Raw genomic sequence first — 24287 nt, 5'->3', positions numbered from 1 at the left:
TGAAAGGACAGCAGGCTGTCATCTCCCGGAGAAATCAGCATCCGGCGCCGTGTTCATCACTCCAGAAAACAGGGAGGCAGGAAGGGACTCAAAGACAGTCAGTGTGTTTAATTCCACTTCAATACCCATGCACCTTTCAAGAATCCCTTAGGAAGGTTTTATTTTTACTTTGAAGAATAGGGAGTGCCGATGTATTGACCTCTTTTTTTTTTAAAGGCCAGACCGACCTGTTAACGGAATTGTACTTGGTTATTTCCCAGTTTCTCACTTCCTAACCTCCGCCAGCGCGTGTTATCCCGCTGCAGGTTCAAGTAATGCTTATTAAAATGAGAAGGAAACCATTTTAATTGAAGTTTTATTCTCTTACACACGATAACTGGACTGATTTATGCCTCATGATTTCTTTAGCTGGCCAGTGGCTAAACCAGAAACTAAATTAGACTGCCTCTCTTTAAATTTAAATATAATTTTTTCATCTAACCTTAACTGTACCATTGCTGCCATGAGCAGATATTGTAAAAACAGAAGAATTTTAACAACGTTGGCATTAAATATTAAAAAACCTCGTCAATGAACATGTCTTGTCTAGCGGCAGAGTTGGTAATTGTTGAACATTTTATTCCATTGCCGTGATAATATGTTGGTATAAGAGCTTCCACCCTTCTGCTCTTAGGCTTTCCACAAGATACTTGAACCTGGCTGCAAAGATTTGCTCCCATTCAGCCACAAGAGCATCAGTGAGGTCCAACACTGATGTTGGCTGATAAGTTCTGGCTCCAGTTCATCCCAAAGGTGTTGGGTGGGGTTAAGGTCAGGAAAAACACATTTCTTAGTGGACCTGGATTTGTGCACGTTGTCCACATACTTTTGGCCACATATTGAGATTCTCTGTTGAAATACACGTCAAATTGTTGTCAGAGGAAGATGAATTAACATCCCTGGAAGTTACTCCACTTGCCATGAAGAGTTAAAGAGTTATGTCATTGCTTGATTGACTGCAGGGTTAATAAAGGTGTATTTCTTGAGTATCCCATTACTGTAGCTGAGAAACATCAGCTGATCCAACTCCCTGTTTGGCACTTCAAAATACAGTCTGTTTCAGCTGCCAACATTTCATTCATCCCAAGTTTATTTAATATATGCAACTATTAATGCCAACTGTGCTGGAAATCTTCCATCAACCTACAGTAATTAAACTCGAGTCTCCCTGATTAAGATCTAGCGCGGTTGATTGAAAATCATCAAGTCTAACCAGTGGTCAACTGAAAGTCATAAGATATATTTGTCTGCATGCACCCGAGGCGAAACAGTTCATATCTTGCAAGCTTTTGACCAACACCATTGTGAATAGCACAGATATACAGTGCTGTACTCGTAGTGAGGCGATAAACAACCAAATTGCCCACATTAGTGCAAGAATATCAGCAACAAATTGCTCCTGGCAAGAAACCGAGCCCTTTATCTGATCAGATTTGACCGCACATTCGTCAGTCCACTCTGCTGAGAAAGACAGCACAAGTGGGTAATGTGCCAGCGCTGACCTCAGACTGGGGGAGAGGTTTCAAGCACTCAGTGACTCTTCTTTCCTCCCACTTTGGAGTTCTTAAGTCGGGTCCACGGCGTAGACTTCATGAATGAACCTTAATGTGACAAAGAAATTGGGGATCAGTTTCTCTGTCTGGCTCTGCCAACAGTCTGATGATATCGACGACTAGATGGCGTGAACGCGGGAGACTCCAAAGAGAGGATTAGAGAGGGGAGATAAGGCTATCCACTGTAATTAAGCCCTATCTCTGTACAGCCGCTGAAGAAAATAAATCACCCTTCAGAGCCTGCCAGTGTTGAAATGCATGAACAATTATTCAATAATTAATCGTTATACATGCAGGCTCCAAACACTAATAGGACATATTTTAACTACAGCATTATAGCACTGTTAAATTAAATTAAGTCTGAATGCATTTAAGATCAATGTAATAGATCACCTATTTAACCTTTTTTAATCACTCTAATGTAATTGTATTAGCTCTGTTATCAAGCTTTTTATGATGTGCCCTATGTTCATTTCCCATTCCAGCCATGTATAATTGAGAATGGAGATGTATAGGGTGTGGCACCAGAAATACTAGTGGAAAGATTAAGCAGGGCCCTCGAGGAAGGTGCCACTCATACTGGCAATGGTACTGTAGCAGGTGTAGCAACATGCAGATGAGGTCAAACATTACATTACAAGGTATTAAAGCTGTTTACAGAGCATTAGCAAGTCTGAAAAGCATCCTTACTCCACTGGACTCTTTTAAACACATGCTACCTGCTAGGTCATTTCCCCTGGTTTCAAGGAAGTAATGCCAGATATTATGTTTCTGTTTCACGAGCAGTGATAGCTACTGTAGCCGAACAGAAGAATAGACAAGCGTTGTTAAACTTCATCTAAATCTTAAGCACCTTAATATGAAGACGAAAAATTAGGTCTCACAGATTAGCAGTCAAACTGTCAAGAGGATTATTTGATACAGGTGATTGAAGTCCTGTCAAGATGTCACTAAATTTATGTAAGTCACTTGGAGGTTCCTTTGCTGCCAGCATTACTTGATGTCACTCTCGACCAATAAAATATATAAATTTCCTTTCCACAAGCTTTAACCAAGTGGCAACCTCCGGGTCTGATCAGTGAAGCCAATGCATTCTTTCTAATGGCCAGCAGGGGGCAGCTCCACTGGTTGCAAGATGGAGTCCGGTTGTATAGAAGTCTATGAGAAAATGAGCTGACCTGTCACTTGATTTATTACCTCAGTAACATTTTCCTGATGAGTTTATGTCTCAATCTATAGTTTCAAGTCTTCTTCAACACAACAGGATGTTCATTTAGTAAATTATGTTCCCATTTAGAGTAAAACAGTTGATATAACAGGGTATGCTTTAAGGCGGGGCTGCCTTGTGATCGATAGCGTAGTGTAGAGCGTTTTTTTCCGTCTTTCAACTTTAACCCTTTCAACGTGTTCATAAAAGTTGATTTGTAGCATTTTAGTCCACTAAAATGTTTTGTTCAGTGTTCAGTTGTACTTCGCTCCACCCTCGTGTCACTTTTGGTTATAAAAAACCGAAACAAGATGGTGCCAGCCAAAAACCAAGATGGCAAAAAGGCTAAACCCGAGGCTTCAAAACGGATACTCTACAAACCAATGGGTGACGTCGCGGTGACGACACCCACCACAGACCTTTAGGTTTGAAAGTATTGATTGGGCAAAACAAGTAATTTACTGAAATTCTATAGACCTTGTTCTTCAATTAGTCAAAGAAACACGAGGCAGATTAAAAGATAATGAAAATAATTGTTAGCAGCCCTAGATAAATTATTGTAATTAACAACACTGCCCTGTTAGCTTCTAGATAGATTGCTTGAGTGTAGTCATCAGCATTATTTAAGAAAAATATAAATGTTTAATTTTTGTAAAAATACATTTAAATCAGCGATATTACAGTATTCCATCCAGACAACTTCCTGCCAGTAGCCTGGCACTCAGTTGAGACACCAAATATTCTCATTTTTCAAAGAGCCCTCCTAACATCTGTTAGAATAACAAATCCATTATGGAAGTAGTGAACAGCTCTTAACACAACAAGGGAGGAAGGGCAAAAGATATCAAATGTGTTCCGCTTCTAAATAAGTGCAGATAAAATCATATGAGTTCATCCTTCATCCTGACCAATTTCCCACTCACCTGATCATCACTTTAAGCTACAAGGCATCAATGGAGCACACATCTCACAATGTGTGTCTCAAAGCAGGCAAAGAACAATCTGCTTTTGAATCTTTACACACAATTGGCCTCTGTGCAGAAAAGGGTAATATTTCACAAATATGTGCATTTTCATTTTACATTTTTTTGCAGTAAAACAATTGCATGTGCAGCGGACTGTACGTCCTAGTGGTGCTTTTTGCTTGGTTTAGAGCTCTATCAGGTCCATATTGGGCAGTCAGTAGTAAAAGGATATTGTACATGAATAAAACAGACGTTCTCTTTGAAATGATGTGACATTTCCATATCAACTGGAATAAAAACATTGTGGTAGCCTTGATCTGTTTATGTGAAACTGAGCCAAGCAGTGAGATACTATGATGTTTGATGTTCTGCTGAGGGTTAGAATCAGTCGGCCAGCTGGTGGGTTAGACGGACAAACATCTGAAATTCCTCTAAATACTGCGGTCAACATCACGCAGACAGATCTGAGGCAACGCACATGTGTGTGGGCGATAACAACACAGGGAAACACACACAAACACGATGTGTTAGAGGTGATGCGTGTCTCAGACGCAGTATCATGGTCCAATATGGGGCTTTATCTGTTAAGTCTTAGTTCTAAACATACATAGTATATCAATACAAGTATAATTACATAGATAACTGAATATTGTGATGAAAAATAAGAAGTTGTGTGCATCTAAAGAAACATTAATGTAAATATGGTCTGTTTACTGGAGTATTTACAAATGAAGACGCACCTCTAACAGCATTAGGAAACATTAATGACTTGTTATATGCTGTTGTTTAGTGCCTGCACTTAAATAAACTTGGTATTAATTGAGAGTTTAGTTAATTGTTGGTGGTGAAGGTGATTATTGTGTTTAGCTTTGGATACATTCTGCCTTTCATAGTGAAGCGTTTGTGAAATGTAATCATTGGAGTTTTAACTTATTTGATTTAAATGAACCAAGAAGAATAAATTGAAAACATTTGATATAAGAAATTTGATTAGTAAGTCTAACGGGCGGTGCTCACATTTTCTTGTTGGTGTAATCTAGCTGTCTTTCGGCAGTGCCAAATACCTTCAAATGGAAGGCCAGCTTGCGGAAAATGTTTTGTTTTCTGTAAATAAAGTGGGACTCTTCATCATTAGTCGACGTAAAGAGGATAATCACCATTTTTGAGCGCAGTGGAACTGGTCCAGAAAGAAAGACACCAAACGCAAGCTAGCTCCCGTCTTTTCTCTAACGTGGAGCGAACACAGCACTATACAACATGAATGTGAAGGTACGTCTAGTGGGACTCAGTCTTAATGTTAGCAAGCTCGGCTAACCAGTGGAAAACAAACTCAGGAGCCTGATGGGTCCAAATGTCTAATGCAAATACACCGACAGCTTAAACTGCTAATAGCAGATGCTATGGGTACTTGTTGGAAAACAAAAGCTTGTATTTGTATCAACATTCATAACACATATAGGATGACAATCTGCAGTTAGTAGCGCACCACAGCACGTCTCTTAGCAACACAGGCCCTCAGTTGTCAGTCAATAGTTGCCATGGGAAACGCCCATTCAGGGGCTTCAATGCTGTTTCCACGAAAATGTCCAAAACGATTTTTAACCTCTTTGGAAAAAAGAAAACTTTAACAGAAGGTATGTCAGCTCGTCTTTCCTTCGTTCTTTGTTCCTAAGGTTTGACATAATAAGTAGAAAGCTCTCAAAGGTCACTGCAGTGATTCCATTGAAAAAGCTGAAATATTTAACCATCTACTGGCCTTGATTACATTCTGTAAGCTAAAACTTTTTTTTTTCACCTTCTTTCCACCTTACCCTGAGGCGTTCGCTGAGTTCGGCAGAAAGAAGGACAGAGAAGCATTTTGCCAGGAGCATAGAATTACTAGATTTAAGTCAGTGGCTGTTTGACTCCTCTGGAGAATGACAACCACAAAGAAACAAAGACAGAGTGAAGGTTTGACTGACAGCCTTTTATGTCTGTTCACTACAAGGTCAGATGTACCCCAAATAGAAAATAGATGCGAGTGATCCTGGCTTTCTTAAAGAACGCCCTTTGTGTAGGATTCAACACTGTATGTTTTGGTAAAATGAAGATTATGAATTATGAGCGGCAGTGTCGACATCAAACGAGGTAGCCAAATAGCACCGGAGTGGAATAATCTAAATATAATTGTGTGACTGCTGGCATGTCAACTTCAACCTTGTCTCATAAATGCCATAAGGAAGAAATGTTCTCGGAGGTTAATTTCACTATATTATCAAGAGAATTAAGGCAATTACCAACAAATGACAAAAAGGGCTATTCAGAACCAATTCTGAGGATAACTGACCGTGCTATGTCCTCTCAGCAGGTGGTTATTCATAATACAGCAGGTGATTCATATGAATTATTTCTTACCTGTCATTCACTTTGCTCTGCCGCCTCAGTCTGTCCAAGTAATTGTAGTCCTGTAGATTTCACTTTGGCACCTACGGCGGGATTCTTGGCTGACCTTCCTGCGCGCTGCCTTCTAGCAATTATCTGTGGACATTTTGGTGGGAGAAAGAGCGTAAATATTCAAGAGGGAATCCCGAAACAGATTCTGTTCAATACAAAAAGCAGGTCGGAACCACAGGAAGCAAAATATGGTTACATAAAAACAACCAGTCTCATTATTTTCATTGCATTAAAGGGTCAGGACCATTCTTTTGGTAAAATATCACATAAAGAATCAAAGCAGTCAAATTAGTTTTGTGCTTCCTTCCACACCCTGTTTCTACCTGATAGAATTGGGCAGTAATCTGTCTTAATCTGTTTTCAAATGATGTGTTACCGTACCATGCTTTTGCATTTTCCACATGTGCTTAATCAATATCCCAGCGATAGAACCAGCAGGACCTCAATTTCCCTTTGAATGTTTAATCTCCAAAAGCAAACACTTCCACACAAAGCAGCGAGAAGCTAAGAAACAGTACGGGCTCATTTGGCGCCAATGAAGTATTGGTAAAAATGAGTTTCAATGGAAACTAATATGATCGCAACTAAAGACACATAGAGGCAAACTGTGGGGCACGAAGATAACAAAGCTTAGACAAAGAGACATAATGTCAACACAGTCTCAGCCCAGAGGGCGCAACCTTTAATCAACATGTACAGTAGCTGCAAAAGGTGGTAGACATTTTGCACAGTTGAATGTCAAATATAGATTAAGTGCTCTGTGAAACTCAAAAAGCTGGATTTAAGAACCACACATGAGCTCTGTATTGCATTTGTGTCACTCTTCCAAGGAACAAGCTTTGACTGCTGTATAAAAGAATCTATTAACAAATGGCTATAACACAAATATATAGCAGCCTGTAAGCATAGGGCTCATCATTTCCCATTTTATGTTAGACAAATGTATAAATTAATTATTTCTGTATCGGCCTAGAACAAAACATTTCTTATTATAAGAACATTTCAAATTCTGCATCAATTTTGGGAGAAAAAAACATTCAGAATTGTGATTAAAAAAAAATCCACATAGAAATCATAGTTTTAATATTTTAATACTACTAGAAAAGTGCACTACACGCTGTGCATTAATAGTTTGAAGCCTCCTCTGAGCAGAAACGGTCAGTCCTGTGCTAAGTTCCGTTAGCCCTTAGCCAAACCCAATTTAGGACTCCCAAAGGCTGCTACAGCTAACTACTTCTCCTCCTGTCGACATAAGAAGACGCGCTCCGTTGTAGTTTGACAGAGAGACAGGCAATTGTCTTCCAAAGTCATGCAAAGCAAGAGAGGAACAATTCCTAATCTGTTATGTTCGCAGAAACAGTCCAAACTGAAGCAGCTGTTGATCACTTGCGGCCCCTACCGGCCGTTAAGAGTCGTGAGGAGTCAGTGAAGATACAAAACTGTGAAATGTGAATTACCGCGAGATTTGCCCAAACCTCTGTGGCTGTAAGCACATGTGTATATGTGGGGATAGCATGATATCCTGCCAACAAAAGTTATTTCATATTCTTAATAAAACAACCAGGCAATGATGTTATTAATACAGCTCATTGACATTTAGTTTTGGTTATGTGTTACTTCGTTTGACAAAATGTTTGTTTGTTATTACCAGCTGGTCATGGGTCAAAACTGCAAAACAGGAAGTGGGCTTCCCATTGGCTTTATAGTGGTGGCAACTCAGACCGTACCATTTGAGTAAAGTAGAGAGGGGGGTTTCAGGGAATAGTCTTTTTAAGAACCCGTAACAACTTAGGACAGTTTGAATAACTAATAGCAATTAATTTCACAGAGAACACATTCCATATTCTTGTAATGAATTGATTATACATCAACTCTGGTTTTGTTTACTTATGGATCTCCTTATTAGTTCCTTTGTGTGTGTTTCTTCCTTTTTCTATATAGCTGTGTTTTTAAAACCTCACAAAAACCTGAATTGCTTGTTGGTGTTGTGTAAACTTTAAATAAAACATACGAGTGAAGATTACATCAGCCTCCGTGTGTTCTCCTTCCACCACTCTGTCAGTCCCGTCAAAGATGATGTTTTCTTTCCTACATTTTTACTTCACTATCAATACTTTAAGCCAGTCGAGTCAACAAATTCCAACTTTTGCCTTTAACAACATGGGTTAAGGTTCATAAAGTTTGATACCAAGTCATTATAGGCCTTTTAAAAAATGTGTTTTAACCACAACAATGATCTAATGATCAATGATGATTGCCTAAACTTTCAGAAACCATTAAAATGTTGTATTTTCCATGCACGTAGCGTAATAATCAACTGAAAAACATAGTCAATGAAAGTAATCCAGGTAGAAATATGAACATTTTGTTCAGGCTGAGTTAGACCTCCACTCCTTTTAATAATGTGGGTGCTTTAACTGATTAACGTCTTGTGTGCTGATCCCCAGGAGCGCACAGTTTGCTTCCCACTGAAACAAAGTCTTGTGTGAAGGTAAAGAACACACAACGCTGATTCAGATTCTGATAATGTGCAGTGGTGAATCTGCACGATTGCCTATAAAACAGATATGAAGCCATAAAGTGCTGTTCAAAGGTGACCTTTATTTTTGAAGAGCTGCTGTGTGACATGCTGTGAATTAGACAACATCAACGCCCCAGAAATTTATGCCTTTGCGCGGATTGACCTCTAAGTCAACAGTACGTCGAGAGCAACTGGAACGATCGTAAGGAAAACAAACCCTGCACACACAGCAATAAATGTATGACAATGCACGCTTGCTGGAAAACCTCTGATGTCTATCTGCCAACGAGCCACTGTGGCCACTGTCATTGGTTACAAGGTGAGCCACCTACGTGCACCCGAGAAACGTATTGATGTGATCGAGTTGGGATTTTTGCTTATCACCACAATATCAAGTCACCTTGTTCTTTTATTTTTTTCTAATCAAAAGTCAACAACGGTGCTATCTAACCCTGATATGGAGCCAATTAAATCCTTGTCTCAATCTATGGGGCTGTGGTGCGCATTCTAATTTGTTGTCAAATCAACCTTTAAAGGGGACACCATGAAAAACCCACTTTTTCAGTGCGTGTGCACATCCATTGGGGATCTGGACTGAGGACCAACCCACAAACTGTCAACTAAGACGACCCAGTCAGTGTTTTGTGGGCTGCCTCGGTCACAAAACTTTCGACAAGCCATTCAGACTTGGCTCCCCTTCCTGTCACATGCAGGCGCATTGGAAATATACTTCCCCCCCATCTTGGTATCTCCACCAAACGGCTTGAGAACTACCTTCTCCAATCAGTTTATTCGGGAGGGGGGAGTTTAAAGAGACAGGTGCTAAAACAGACAGAGGGTGAACTCAGGTTTATCCAGACACACAGTATGAGGAAAATAAAACATGTTCTAGCAGAAACCCAGAACACCAGCATGACCCTGAAAACGAGCACTTTAACTGCTGTCGGTCTTGCGGTGCTTGGGTTTGCTGAAGTAAAAGTTTGGACATTTTTGATTGTTTGATCAGAGGGATTACCTGCAGGTAAATAAAAGTTAGAAGATGAAAATAGAATGATACAGGCAGGTCCACAGGTGTACACCAACAGATTCAGCAACAGGAACCTCTGTTTTATCACAGGGTTGAGGGAAAGGTTGAAGCTATTGACACACAGAGGTACAGCTAAGCCACTTCACATCCCAATCGATCACAGGTCCACTCTACTACAAGTGGCATTCCCCTTACAAAAGCCCGACTTTCAGGATCCAGACACCTGGCCGGTCTTTGGTCCAGCAATATCTTCAGTTACAGTACTACGCAGCACTTTTGTCCTGCTCCTCTGTTCCTCTCTCAAGCGTCAGTCAGTTTGAGAATGTTTCTAGCTCAGTGCTTGGCTAGTGCAAAAGCAGGAAACAGATGGCTGGCTATTTCTGGATGGTACTATAGAGTGTCCAACTCAAATAAAGTGTTCTTTCACAGGATCTAAGAGTGTTTTAATGTCTGCTTAGGGAACTTCATAATGCCTTGGACAAAGAACTTGCAAATGGCCCGTGACAATGAGATTATAAAAAAAGATTTTTCAGGTAGTTGATATTATTATACTGAATTCAAATGCCTCCCTCTTTACTTTCTTTAACTCCAGCTAATCCCTCCCTGGAGGATGCCTATTAACCTGGACTAACACTCTGCCCCTCCCGATGAGACGGAGGACAGGCCTCCTCTATTTGCTTTCCTGATCTCTGTCACTCAAACGGTCATACAATTATTGTGTGTCTTCACAGGTTACATAGTGGATATTAGCTGGATTGTATGCAGACATTAATTACACCAGCAAGCGGATTGAGGTAATCAGGCAGTTTGAGACAGTCGTGAGGATGCACCTGCATGGATGGTTATAGAGCCATGTTTGAGGATTGGACACGAATGAAGCGTCTGTTTATGTTCCTTGATGTAAATAAAATCATGGCACAATGATAAGCTCATTCATGACATGCCATCTGGCAGGCGCTGACAGTTTGAAATTACATTAATCCTTATCTATTCATTATGAAATTTGTGAGTATAGGGGTAGCAATGCCTTATCGGGGTGTAGCGCCTCAGCTGAATTTGAATTGATTTCTATCTATCTGGAATCCATTGCAAATTCCTCTCATGGCCGACGATGCAGGAGGCAGCGCCTGCTGCTCACAGGTCAAGTCAGATTCATCTCTGGCTATCTGATCAGCCCATCCCAGAGCTGTGCTATGAGTGAGAAATGGCACATTTTAGATTACAGCGCTCCCTCTAAAAGCCTTCAGCTGTAGTGCATGTCTTTCAATAGTTTGGAACAGAGCATTCATTTCATCTCTGGGCGCTTCTTTGAAAGGCTATCCCACAAGGTCCTATCACTAGGAGGTTCAAGGGCAAAATAAATCAGCGATGACACGTCCCATCGTTGTTATGTAGGGCACAGAGGTCTCCTGTCTGCAGCAGGAGCTCAGGTTGAGAGATCCCCTTTGTGTCTAAAGCGGGATCACATTAACAGCCTGACTCATTACATTAATAGCAGTGCCACAGCCGTAACATGAATAATGCCATTCCTTCTGTGAAGGGGTTACAAACCAGTCTGACAGCAGAAACAAGCATCAGACTATTATTAACTATAAATCCATAAATGACACACACTGTCCATACAGGGGGACAGATATATTCAGAGCTGAGCGGCAGTACTTTGTTGAATCCATTAACAACGGATACAAGATGAGACGAGTAAAACCCATTGTTTAGTTTTCAATGAAAGACTGATGGAAAGTACCAGATAATAACAAAATAAATGACGACGCCGGGACTCCCAGGCAGAGCGGTATGAGATGCGCACTGTGTAGGTGCAACATGGATAGGAATTCGCCCCAGGACGCTCGCCACATGTCTTTTCCTATTGTTGTCAAATAAAGCAAAAATGACAGATGTATAATCTTCAAAAAACGTCCAGGCTGCAAATGCTGCGTAGCTCAATGCCCTTCATTGTTATGAATTGCAGGAGTGCTTGTGGCAGCTCCACCGGATCAGCAGAATTTGGAAATTCTTAAAAAGCTGAATCTCCTTTAACCTTCCACACCTCTTAAGCACCTTCCCCACCTACCATAGCACCAGGGGATCCGTCACAAATCAAGGATGGGAAGGTCAATAAAAGCAAACCATGCCAGACTCCCTGACTGACACATCAAAAGTTCTCTCAGCAGCGCTCAACACTCTGCTTTCCTTCCCTTCCGACCAATTTAGAGGAGTCCGAGGGGAGCCCCCCGATCCATGCCTCTGAAAGTGTGCTTAATCAACCTCTGATTAAGTGGGAGCACGCCAAGGTGTCCAGCAACATCTTCACCACCCCCATCTACTCCTGAAGTCAAAGCAAACAGACGGAAACAGGCTTTGTTTGTCTTCACAGCCTCCTGTCCCTGATGTTCCCTCTCAAATGTCTTGAGTCTCCTTGGTCTTGTTTAAGGCCCTTCATTCATTTCACATCCACCGATAGAAAATACAAAGCAAACATTTAGTTCCTTCTAATTCCTCTCTCTCTCACTCTCCCTCTCTCTCTGTTGTTGTTATGAGTGTCCCCCAGGTGTCCGGGAATGAATTAAACATCAGTATGTTGCGAGGAAGGGCACTGCTGAAAGGATTGAATGCAGAGCGTTGTTTGAGAGGAGAGCAGCAGCGGAGGTGACAGAGGAGGCTTTGCTCAGCACGAGGACGTGGAACCATCAGGGAACCACTTTGACCTCTAACATCTGACCGCCTTCATGAATAGTCATTTTTTTTCTTCCTCAAGACTCTCCGACTAATTGGGGTTTTCCAAACTTTTAAATATGGGAGAGCATGTTTGGAATTTGTTTCTAGTTTTTCAGGCCAGTGTGCAGGTTTTGGTGTGAAAAGGCAAGACAATTCAAAGTCATTTCAAAAACACTTCCCTGATTTACCTTAATGGTATACAATAAGACATGTGTGCAATGTCCATGCTATGTCGCCATCAATATCTAAGCATCAGTGGTTGGTAGTGGAACATCATTTTTATAATATCTTCCTACTTTACCTTTTTGATTTCCTTACTCAAACTCCAAGGAGAGCCATCTATACAGCAGCTCAAGCATGATTGTCACCATTTTTGAGGCAATTTGTCTGGAACAAGTAGCACAAGAAGATGACATCCCCACTTAGAATCCTGCCTCCAAAGCTCTGTTGGTTCAGTTGTCTCTAAGCACGACATTATTGGGAGGTCTTGGACCAGGCTACGGTAGTGGAGCCTGACATGCAGTACCAGCTTTGGCCACTACAACACAATCCAGAACTCATCATAAAGATAACTGTCCCCCCGTAGAGAGCAGAATGTGGAGGGATTTCCTCTTCGTGTGAGGAATCAAATGCATTAAAACGACAGAAGAGCAACAGAAACTGAGTTACTAAGTAACTCAACCTAAAATAAATGTAGCAACAGGAACAGGACTTCAGTTCCCAGAGTGCATCTCTCATGCATGCTACGTAAGGTTGTATAATATTTGAGTGAGAGCTCACGGGGATGTTAACGGAGTCCTTTGATAATATATTTTTGTTTCATCTGACAAGTGGATCCTTTGAATACACGCCACTAAAATAATTAAACTAAGAAAGTCGTTTTCAAAGAACTACTGAGACCCTTGAGATGTGAAGCAGTGCTTCCTCCTTAAATGTGCCAAACAATACTCCAAAAGTCGCTAAAGATTGTTTTACATTGTGTTGTACTAAGCTAATAAAAGTAATGCATACGTTAAATGAAAGCAGGTGGGGCTCCGCACAATGGAAGGTGGTGTTTGTCTCTGCTGCTGAACCAATCCAAGGCCTGTTAGGTAGGCAGAACTGGCAAAAATAAAAGTGTTTGGACAAAACTGTAGCATCTGCTGTCAGCTCTACAAGTAGCAAAACTACATTTCAATTAATATGAGCTTTCATGTAGATTTATTCATTTCCTTGTTGGCATGCACAGAGTGGTGTGCATGTGTTAAGAGAAGCTGTGCTGCAGAATGACATTTTTTATTTCATTAGTTTTCTTTCAGTCTGGTATAATCAGGCATGAGCACGACGAGTTTAAAATCCCGCAAGCAAGTTATGAAGCATTTCAAGGTGAAATATCTGACCCCCCCCCCCCTTCAGTTGATTATCCAGGAAGGAGAAATGAGTCTCATATTTCAAGGCAGAGTTCAGTGAACTGTGGTCATGTGATTAATACCCTTGTCTGAGACTCTGCCAAAGAGCTAATGCCTGGCTTTTGGTTTACAATAACAAGAGATTTGTGTTGTGCATACGGTCAAAACAAGAACAAAAAGTCAAAGGCTTTCCCTGAGTGAGAACAGACTGGGTAGGAGTGTGGGTTAAAAGGAAATATCTATCTCCTCAGCCCAACTCAAATATCTCCACTATTTCAGAGTGACTTTGATCAACAAAGAGTGCTGTGCTTGTCCATGGCAACACCCACATAGCACACACAGTCGAGGTTGTGTAATCTCTTTTGCATGACATGTAACAGAAGAAGACTCTTCCCCATTTTCGGCACTTAGCAACAGAGAAAACGTCCATTAATGGTAGAGACCTGCCGTAATGGATGCCAAGCTGATCGATAAGATGCGCTGCTGTTGTATTTATTACTGCTCAGGGTGTATTATGTGTTGTAGAAGACCCTGACTCAATGTAGGGAAACAGGAAGTGAATCTGAGTATGGAATCTACTCCAGCATATAGTTTAAATGGAGGTGATGGCATTTAGTTTGAGGTCCGAAACTAATTTCAAATGTTTTAATTGGAACTTATTTTTTACAGAACAAATACAAAAAACTGTTGAAACTGCTAAACTGTTCATTAAAGGTCTGACATTATTCAGAATAACCAGGACATCGTACTGGGAAAACACAGCGCTGTTGAGTTTTCTAAATGTCAATTTCCTTTTTTTTTAAGTGGCAGAAATTACTTCTTTTTTTTGGATGATGGCACAACTTTTGGAGACGCGTATGTCAAAACTTAGACAAGTAAAAACAAACTTATCTGCACAGCTGGTGAGCATCCGAGGTAAATTCAATGTATTGTTGTGTCATGGATCCATTTGGTGGCACCATGTGATACACAGATACATCTTTATTAAGAGGATTTCACTTTCACGTAACTGCACACTCAATGGATCAACTTCTGGAGCCTTGCTGGGTGTTGAAGAGGGTTCAACTTAAATGCCAATATTTCTAATGGAAAAGGTGAATTCAGGAGTGTGTTTGCATTGTTATATAGTGGAAAATATAATGAAGAAAGGGTTGCAACAAAGGGAGAGGATTGAAACTCAAAGGAGAGTTCTAGATCTCTTAATAAACACAGCATTTGTTTTTGTATTTCTTTACAACTAAGCTGAACTAGATGCCGCTCTGCGTACTCCGGGAGCTAGTCTGCAGTATGCACTTAAAGGTTGGTATGGCAATCTTCAAAAACAGCAAAGAAGAAGAACCCTGGCATGCCATTCCTTAACCTTGACTTAAAGCACTTTCTCACAGGAGTTATGGAAAGTCTTAAATGATTATACATTTCCTACACACGGAGCAGAAATACCACTTCTTCTAAATTTGGACAAATAAGGCAAATCCAAGGGGTTTTAATGAACACCAGTTAAACACTCTTCTGTCCTGCAGCCTTACTTTTTTTTTTTTTTATATATCGTGAACAGCATTTTAATTTAATATTAAAATCTCGCATTATGCAATGTTAAATAAAAGTTGCGGAGGAAGGCATCACCTCCCACATCAGCTCAGCCCTCATTCTTTTCAATCCATCCTTCTCCGCCTTGTATCAATTTGTTTTTTTGCATGTCAAGTCAAAAGGAGGTTGTCACAGGAGACAGCTCGCTTGTCTCATGCACATGATTGAGGTAGCTGCAATTTATAACGTAGCAGCCGGTGCGACAGACCTCACTTATCTCAGGCCAGCTCCTCTGCCAATGCCCTTTCACTCAGTCAATGAGGATGAAAGTTGCGGGTTAGGTTACTTTGTCAAAAGCAGAGGAACCATTACAAATCTACACTATCCATCCTTCTGTAGGGCAAGGAGCTTTTCCCCTGGCGCAAAGCTGCTGCAGACCTGCCTCTCCTCAAAGCTGTCTGTCTATCTCTCACGCCCGGGAAGCTCACAGGGGGGTTGTTATCACAAAGGGCCAATTTGTTATCCTGGTTTCACTCCATCACAGAAACCATTATTTGGGACTTTTATCTATCAAGAAAAAGCTGTTAATGTGAGCAAGAAAGTGTGTACTCTGTCATTATGCCACGGAGGCTCCTGACTTCACCTTATACAGATTCAAGCTGAATGAACCTGAGGCAATTACTCCAGCGAAGGAAGATCACAACTATGCCGATGTGAACTACCTTGAACTTTTAAGTTGCGCCCTGGTGGAAACGCCACGTCTGATCCTTATGTTAATATTTTGTGTACTAATTGCACTGCAGCACAAAGCCCTTGATGGAGTAGGCACTTCCACCGTAGGCGGATCCTCCTATTAGTCGCAGCACAGTGCTGCCTACGTGCTCTGACACCGGCACCTAAGCACAGGAACACTGACTGCCAGATAATGCATCCACACCTGCAGGACGGACGATATTTCATAAACCTGAGTGCAAAGCCGTGATTTATCACTTTCACTTATTACTTGAGACACTTGGAATGATCGATTGGTTTATCCTCCAAGTTGAAGCTATGTATATATATCAGATAGGGGGAAAAAGGAGGGAAGAAGACAATTACCTGCCGAGGTACCTAGGTGGGAGGAAATTTCCTGAGAGTCAACCTTCATGCGACAGTCTCGTGCCCTTTGTGTCTCCATCATGCACTGTGACTTAGCCGTCATGATCAGACGGACGGCTGCTCCGTCTATGCAAAGCACTCTATTCTTCTTACGAGCGGATGGATTTAGGAACAGTACTGGGTTGAGAGAAGAAGAGCCCAGCACTGCGCAACTTCCTGATTTATTACTTCTTTTTTTGATACAAGACAGGGAAAATGTCACGGCGGTGTTACAGACATTAACACGAGACACTGTTACAGGTAGAGTCGAGAGGCTGAAGAATTTAATCACATTTAGTTGTACAAAAAAAAAGGAAATGAACAAACGCTCGCTTTCAAACCAAAAACAGCCACTAGATGAAATGCAACTGCCATTTACAATTAGGTGCTGGGAGGTTTTTTTTCTCCACATCCACCTGTGAAACATCTATTTGGCTTCCTGACATCTGATCCAGAAAGTCTTGACATCCACAAAAGTCCAGTCCAATCACTTGTCACACTCTCCGTGTGGGCTGCAGAACCCCTCCACCCTCATCACAAGTCATCATTACACCACAAGCTGTCAAATTAAAACTTTTAAATTGTGTGAATGCCTCCTAGGAACTTTCCCTTTTTTCCCGGCAACATATTGCAGAGATAATTGAGGATATTAACAGCCAGACTGTTACCAAGAGATGAAAGGCAAGGAGGGAGCGGTGACAGCTCCTCTCGCTCGTGGCGGTAACGAGGGACTGTCAAAAGTCTCTCCGTGTTTATCTCGGATCATCTAGGGGGATTTAAAACCCTTACCTTCACAATTCCATTCTTTATGGCGCGTCCTTTATCCACAGTGATTTACGGAGGCTCAAGCCCTGCGCCGCGTGATGAATGAGCACTCTTCACAAGGTGTCAGGGCCAGGCAGTGGTGGGCGGCGGTGACTCCCCCCCCCCACACACTCCCTGCCCCCCGCTTCATTTTTCTTAGGCTTTCTTTTCCTCTCCTCGTCTTCCCCTCATTTAATTTACAAATTGGGCTGATTAGGTGTTGTCACATCCCGTGGGTTTATGCAACATTCCTGATTTTCACAGGGCCGTATTAAAAAAGCTTTGTACAAACGATAGTTTGGTGACATTTGGACAAATAACCTTTTGATTTTTAAGGGACAATCGCAATTTTAGATTTTTTTGTTTGGGGCTAAAAACGGTTAACTTCTGACATTCGTTCCAGATTGAAGGAATGAGCCTTGAGCAACGCTACATGAGCTGAAAACAATTCAACAACGGGAGGTTTGAAGGTCTTTTACCAGGCAGGGGGGTCTAATGAAGTCACACTATTAAGATGCATTATGGGAAGTGTAGGATCCAGTATGTAAAATAGGGTTAGGGTTAGGGTTAGGGTTAGGGGTTAGGAGTTAGGGATTAGGGTTAGGATATCTCTGCTGCATATATTAACATCTTCTGTGAGTTCTGAAACGTTATAGAAGAGCAAAACAGAACCTCTAGTATCCAAAGAAATTACCAGAGAAATAGAACACGAGTCCATTTTACTGGTTTCAGTGACGCGGACAAAAGAAAATGGCGATTGCAAAAGTAAGTCGTTCAACTCTGTATAAACAATTTTTCTAACTTTTAAGAAACTTTCCTGCCAGAAGCTCGCCTATAAAAATAGTTTCAAATATTAATAAATGATGCCTCTGGCTTTGCCCCACACAGCGTGAACAATGATTACTGCAAACACTTAAACAACAGAAAAACTTTCTGAAATGAGTTGCATCGCATTTGCATTTTCAGTTCATACATTTTAATTTGTTTTAGGGCAGCTGTCAGGCTGATGGTAGAAACTGTGTCACAGATTCAGATAATGTGGAACGCTTGGGAGGGATCGTGTTCACGCTTTTCCTGTTTGGGGGGAAATAAAAAATACCTGAGTGACACAGAAACTGAAGTGTCATTTTATTGACATTGTTATGCTGACAACATGTTAAGATTTGTTCCAGCCTCTCCGTACACACTCCCGGATCCTCTGGGAGTGCGTACGTGACTTTACATAAACATTACGTAATTAGCATTCAAGGGCGAAAGTAGATTCTCGCTGACAAGTCATGGCTCAATCATTTTAAAAACAGCAGGTTTTTTGTGTTTGTGCTGCTATGAGTTTGGCAGGTTAGTCCATTAAGCAGAGTTCAGCTTTGTATGAAGAGAGAATATAATACAACCCAAACATAATAAAACACACCACAGCGTAGCGAGGAAGGAAGGATCACGTCAAGGTTACTTTAGTTCCACATTTTCATCACTCCTACTTTCCTTCAGAATTAGACTTTAGTTTCATTTTAGTTTGCTTTCCCCTTGTTCCAGGGACTTTTTACTTTACACAACTACAGTTTCAGCTCAATTTGGAGGAAAATGGCAACAAGAAACTCCACTGGGGATTGTTCCATGTGGGTCCAGCATGTCCGAGCACCTTTTGAAGGCTAATTATTTCACATAATCTGGTAAACATCCCTGATTAAACAAACGGCTGCTCTCCTGTATTCTGATGCCTGCTGTAACCACAGCAGCTTTACTGAAGCATGATGTTACAGTCTGTTGGCTAACTGCTTTTGCTACCTCTGGTTTTGCCGACTATGTTCTGGGTAGGTCTCACTTTGAACAGATGTCTGGGTCCATGACATGGCTGTTATTCAAAGACAGGACTTTCCCCCAGGAGACAGCTGTTTGTGTCCCAAGAAAGCAAACGTCAATGTTGACTAATCTTAGCTTACTTGTGTTACCAAAGTTACACAACAAACGCTAATGTTAACCTAACGTAAGTAGTAATCACAGTTGTTGTTTGTCATTGTTTAAGAGATGCTGATAAAGACATCGACATAATACCACATAACACTTCAGAAGCGGGTTGACATTACAGGCTGCTTTTAATAATAATACAATCATAAAGCATCTGTTTTCTGCTGCCTTTCTGAAAAGCATCCTTCAGTATCAAAATGTGTTTGACCTCTGCCTCCTTCTCTTCTTTTTATGTTTAGAAAACTTTAGAAAGTTCAACAATAGAGCATAAAAGTTAATTCTCAGCCTTGAAAGAAAACTGTCTGGTGACTGCTGTGCTACGGCCTCATATGCTCATCATTTAGCAGCAGATGGATGAGGAAGAATCTGTGTTGTGTGCAGAACTCAGAGGGGAGACTGTATTAGTTACAATTAGCAAGTATTGATCCTCCTGTCAGAATTGATATCTGATATTAAAATGACATAATTAAAACAGTTTTGATACCTTTGGTATTGATCCAGCCATCATTGCTTTCTCATCTTCTGTTTCTAAACTACATGAATCAATGCAACATGTCCAACGATTAGATTCTAGAATATGATGTAATTTAGTTTTGGATGACTTGAATCCATAGACTGGATTCTTTGCAACCAAGGGTGGAGTGAGTGCAGCTGAACGCGACACAACCTGATGTTTTTATATAACCAAGATGTTACAATTCATTTTCATGAAGTGAAAACAAACTGTGAAAGGGTTAAAACACGGAGAGCACAAACACCATGGTAACGACCTGTCAATCACAAGGTAGCCCCGCCCTAAATCATACGCTGCTTTATCGTCTAGTTAACTCTAAATGGATCATAATTTACAAAATGAACATCACGCTGTGTTGAAGAAGACTTGAAACTACAGATTGAGACATAAACTCATTATGTTTAATAATATAGTCATTTTTTCATAGACTTCTATACAACCAGACTTTTTTTTGCAACCAGGGGAGTCGCCCCCTGCTGGATATTAGAGAGAATGCACGTTTAAGACACTTTTATTCACTTTAATTTAAACGTTTTGCCGTTTTTAACATAACATGACTTGACCTGAAAACACAATATCACTACTTTGCATAGCGAGAAGGTTACTCAACTATAATCTGCTCCAAACACGCCGGCCCACGCCACAGTTACATGACACGACATCATGTGATGTAACATTACATGAATATGAGACTTCAAAAGATAAAGTGTGTCATGGTTGATTTAGTTGTTTCCTGACATTGCTGTCTTCCTGTCTAATGTCCATCATTCTCCTCCATCCAGAGAGACATATGAGTCTCTCTGTCAATCCATCTCCCTCCTTTACTGTTTGTCTTGCGGAGTGTCAATGTCACATGTTAGGGCATTAGCTGTGAAGACATCAGTGGATGAGGTCAGCGCTGACATTGTGCCTTTATTAAATCAGTGGCCTCTGAAAGTGTGAGAACAAGCCTCACTGTCACATTGGGTCCAAGCACGTTAAGAGCTGAGGGTGACGGACGTGTTGAACACGCTATAACATGGGTGTGGCAGCGAGGCTTTGCTGAGGCTCACCCCCACACCTGGCTTCACCGCAAAGCCGACAGCAGCCATATGCCGCTCAGCTCCCATCACAAAAATGGAAATAAGCAACCCAACCTCACTGAGATCCCTCTAACCTTCAGATGCCTTTTTTTTATTTTTCTTGAACAGTATTTCGCAGACAAACCAGCCAGCAGATGGTTAAAGTGACAACAGTCTGGTATCTGTCAGATACATTGCTCTCCAAAACAGTAAACACACTCAGTAGGACATTATGTTTTAAACTGGGATAACGATGCGAAGAATTAGTGTTATATTAAAATATATGGAAAGAGTCCATTTAACAAAATGAACCGAATGAGCAATGAGAATCACAAAGCCATCTGCCCTTGAGTGGTTAGGTTGGTGCTAAGTTCCTGTCTAAATACGTCTTGCTTAAATGCACGGCGCTCCTATCTCTGTACAATAATCATACCTTTAGTGCTACAGAGTGTTGCAGTGCATTAAGATAAAAGCGCTAAAACAGTGTTTGTGCTGCATCCCAAATGGAGGCTGCTAAGTGAAGTAGCATGCTGTTATAGGAGTCGAGGGATGATGGTAGCATGAGTGCTTTTCTGAGTGGGAACACTTCACACTGCAGGGGTTTGCACTGATGCCACGGCATAAATTTGTCATATATCTTTTTCTCTTGCTTATTTGTTTTTCTACGCTTCCAAACGTATGCTGAGATAATTTATCACATTTGCTCATTTAGCCCAAATTTTGGATCCCAGCCACATCACTATTCATAACGTGATTTTACATTTTTAGGCTTCTGCTGATTTTATTACTTCAGATAAATGACTTTGAAGACTGTGAATGAAAGACTTTTAGGGGTGGGGGGACGGGTGGGGGGACGGGGGGACTGACGGCACAAAGGAGCAGGGTAACTTGTGATGAAGAAATTCACAGTCAGAATGTGTCGATGTGTTCTCGATACAAAAAACTGTATCAAAAATAGGCAGGAATATAAAAGCCACATCAGAGAACTTAAGGGGGTTGGAGCAGAAACTACTGTTCCCATAATCCAGTAAGTCACACCCTCAGCTGGAGAGAATGCTGAGAAAAGACTATCGGCTTTACACTCTAATTCACCTTCCATAGACTCTTTTTCTTACTGAGAAGCTTAAAATGGATTAAGCTCATAGGCCCTGCGATGAAAAATAACAGAAAGGTGCATTTCACCATATAGCCATCAATCTGCTTCATGTTGAATGACGGAGCTAATCACCTTGAGAGCTTGTTTTGTGGCTACACTGAAAGATAAACACCACCCTGAGAAGTGAAGCTGAGGGATGATGAAGGCACACGGTGGCAGTCAGAGTCCCGGTTGCACGCCTGTTGCAGATTGAAAGCGAAGACCATCCCGAGGTCTAACATTGAACCTGCCGTGAACGTGTCACCCAGGCGGAGGTCCTTTACACACCGAGAAGCCGCTCGAGCAGAGAGGTCTTAAAACTGCAGGCGGGCCCTTCGAGTCGCTCCCTGACGATTCTGAAAACATTCTTATAAAACTGTGCGGGGATGAGGGAAATAAATTTGTTGTGATGTTTACGAGTCTGCACCACTGAGGGCATTGGAGCATTGCATAATGTCATTCTACAACAGGGAAGGGGACCTTGGCCCTTACTCTTTCACACAAATGCAAACATGCACCGAGCCCGATAATGAGAATCCACCTCACCAAATCTTTCAATTCAAGGACTTGCTTAGATTGACTGTAATGCCTAAGTAATCAGCCTGTTCTGACCCACCTTGTCCTCGGCCAGGATTTATAGCACCCAATTACTGATCTCTATTACCCAGTGTGCCAAGAGGATGGAAATCAGACGATTGGACAGACGGCCGGGACTCTGTCTGCCGGTCTGGGTGACCAGGTGATGAGAGGGGGGCCTCCACTCCTCCCTGCTTTCCGCCCATCTTTCATATCGCATTACATGGCCAGGGAACTTTTAATAATCTCTCAAGTGTTGAAATACTTTGCTAAATCAGGTTTGAGGGTTATTGTGAACGTCGTTTGTTTCAGTGCTAAAGACCCGACCCTTTTAATGAGAAGTAATAAAAGGTATAAGAGAACAGGGCTTCGCAATCTAGCAACACCTGCAGTATCGGACAAATGCTGCACAAAGAAATGATCCAGTGAAAGAAATATTTCCGCTTCTTTAGTCCAAACTATTAACTATTATACTAAATATAGAATCAAACTAAATTGAGTTTATACTTTCAACAAAGCAACATCCTTGTAACTATAGTGAACAACTGAGGGTCTCTATCCCTCCCATACGTTTCTCTGATTCACCATTTGTAGAATAAAAAGACGGAAAGCTCTGTAAGATAATACCCAAGCTAACTTTGCTTTCTGGAGCATGTTAGCAGCACTACGAGTCATGCTGAGAAGTATTTATGGGTCAATTCAATGTCGTGTCTAGCTGCACAGCTACTACTGACAGCAATGCACACAAACAGGTCACATTTACTACAATAAAAAACTCAAATGGTGGCAAACGTTAACAATTGTTTAAGCATTAAATAAGAATCCACCTGTGCACAATCCTTAGAGAACCCTGCAGTGATTTCCCAGCATCTCCACATAAATCATATGAATCATACAGACGTATTGTTGTGTGATCATGTGCTACCAGAACAAATGAATATGTACTTAGCATAAAGTAGAATATTGAAAGGCTGAGTGGGATCAAAGTGATGAAACATATAAACTTTACACGTGTTAATTCTCTTATTATTACTGATAATATTAGTTGAGTGTCACGTATTCTCCTACACAACAAGCATCCTGGTGCGTCACCTCTGTAAAAGATCCATCTGTGCTCCGCCGGATTATGTGAAACCACCACAAGCGGTCGCACTGATGTGTGGAACTGCAGCTCCCTCTTGGGCTTTTATTCACAAAGAGAAGCATTGTTGATCTCTTCTTGACATTCTTGTTTACGTGTATACAGTTCACAAGGAAAGCCTTCCTGACAACATGTGAAAAATGAACTCTGACACTCTCGATGACAAAGTGACTCACAGAACTCGGTCTGTTGCAACGTCTCGTGTATTCGTCAGGGAAGAAGTTTCAGGTTGGATTACATGTTTTAAACATGACATGGACCAGTGGTCAGCAACAAGAAGCTCCTGATTGTGTCCGAGGGAAACCCCACGTCTGAAGGTAAATGTGACCCGACAGTATTTGTGTAGAAATTCATTTTTTATGCTTTGACATTTTGTAACATTAAAGCCCATAATAAGTTCTGTAAATATACAAATATTGATTTGGATTGATTAATTCAAATATTCCAGTAAAGTTTGGGGATCGTCCATCTCCAAGATTGTGAAGTTATGAAAGAAGGATTTGGATATGAAAGGGTTATTGTATTGGATCAGTATTTGGCAGAGAACAGCAGCTCTCGGATCATTTGTTTAGAAAGATA

At 41.2% G+C, this 24287-nt stretch overlaps 1 protein-coding gene across 8 annotated transcripts in view; it reads right to left on the bottom strand.

The window, feature by feature from the left end:
• The window catches only part of LOC115011626 (RNA binding protein fox-1 homolog 3-like), a 332138-nt gene that overhangs the window by 291086 nt on the left and 16765 nt on the right, over positions 1-24287 (bottom strand). For all 8 annotated transcript variants that reach the window (XM_029436774.1, XM_029436770.1, XM_029436772.1 and 5 more), the window contains exon 2: positions 6159-6281. The gene's annotated coding sequence lies outside the window, so the exon portion shown is untranslated. The remainder of the gene's footprint in view (positions 1-6158; positions 6282-24287) is intronic.

This window comes from Cottoperca gobio, chromosome 8 (genome assembly GCF_900634415.1).
Source record: "Cottoperca gobio chromosome 8, fCotGob3.1, whole genome shotgun sequence".
Lineage (NCBI taxonomy): Eukaryota > Metazoa > Chordata > Actinopteri > Perciformes > Bovichtidae > Cottoperca > Cottoperca gobio.
The sequence above is the reverse complement of the archived record's forward strand: the minus strand, read 5'-3'. Positions and strand labels throughout refer to the sequence as shown.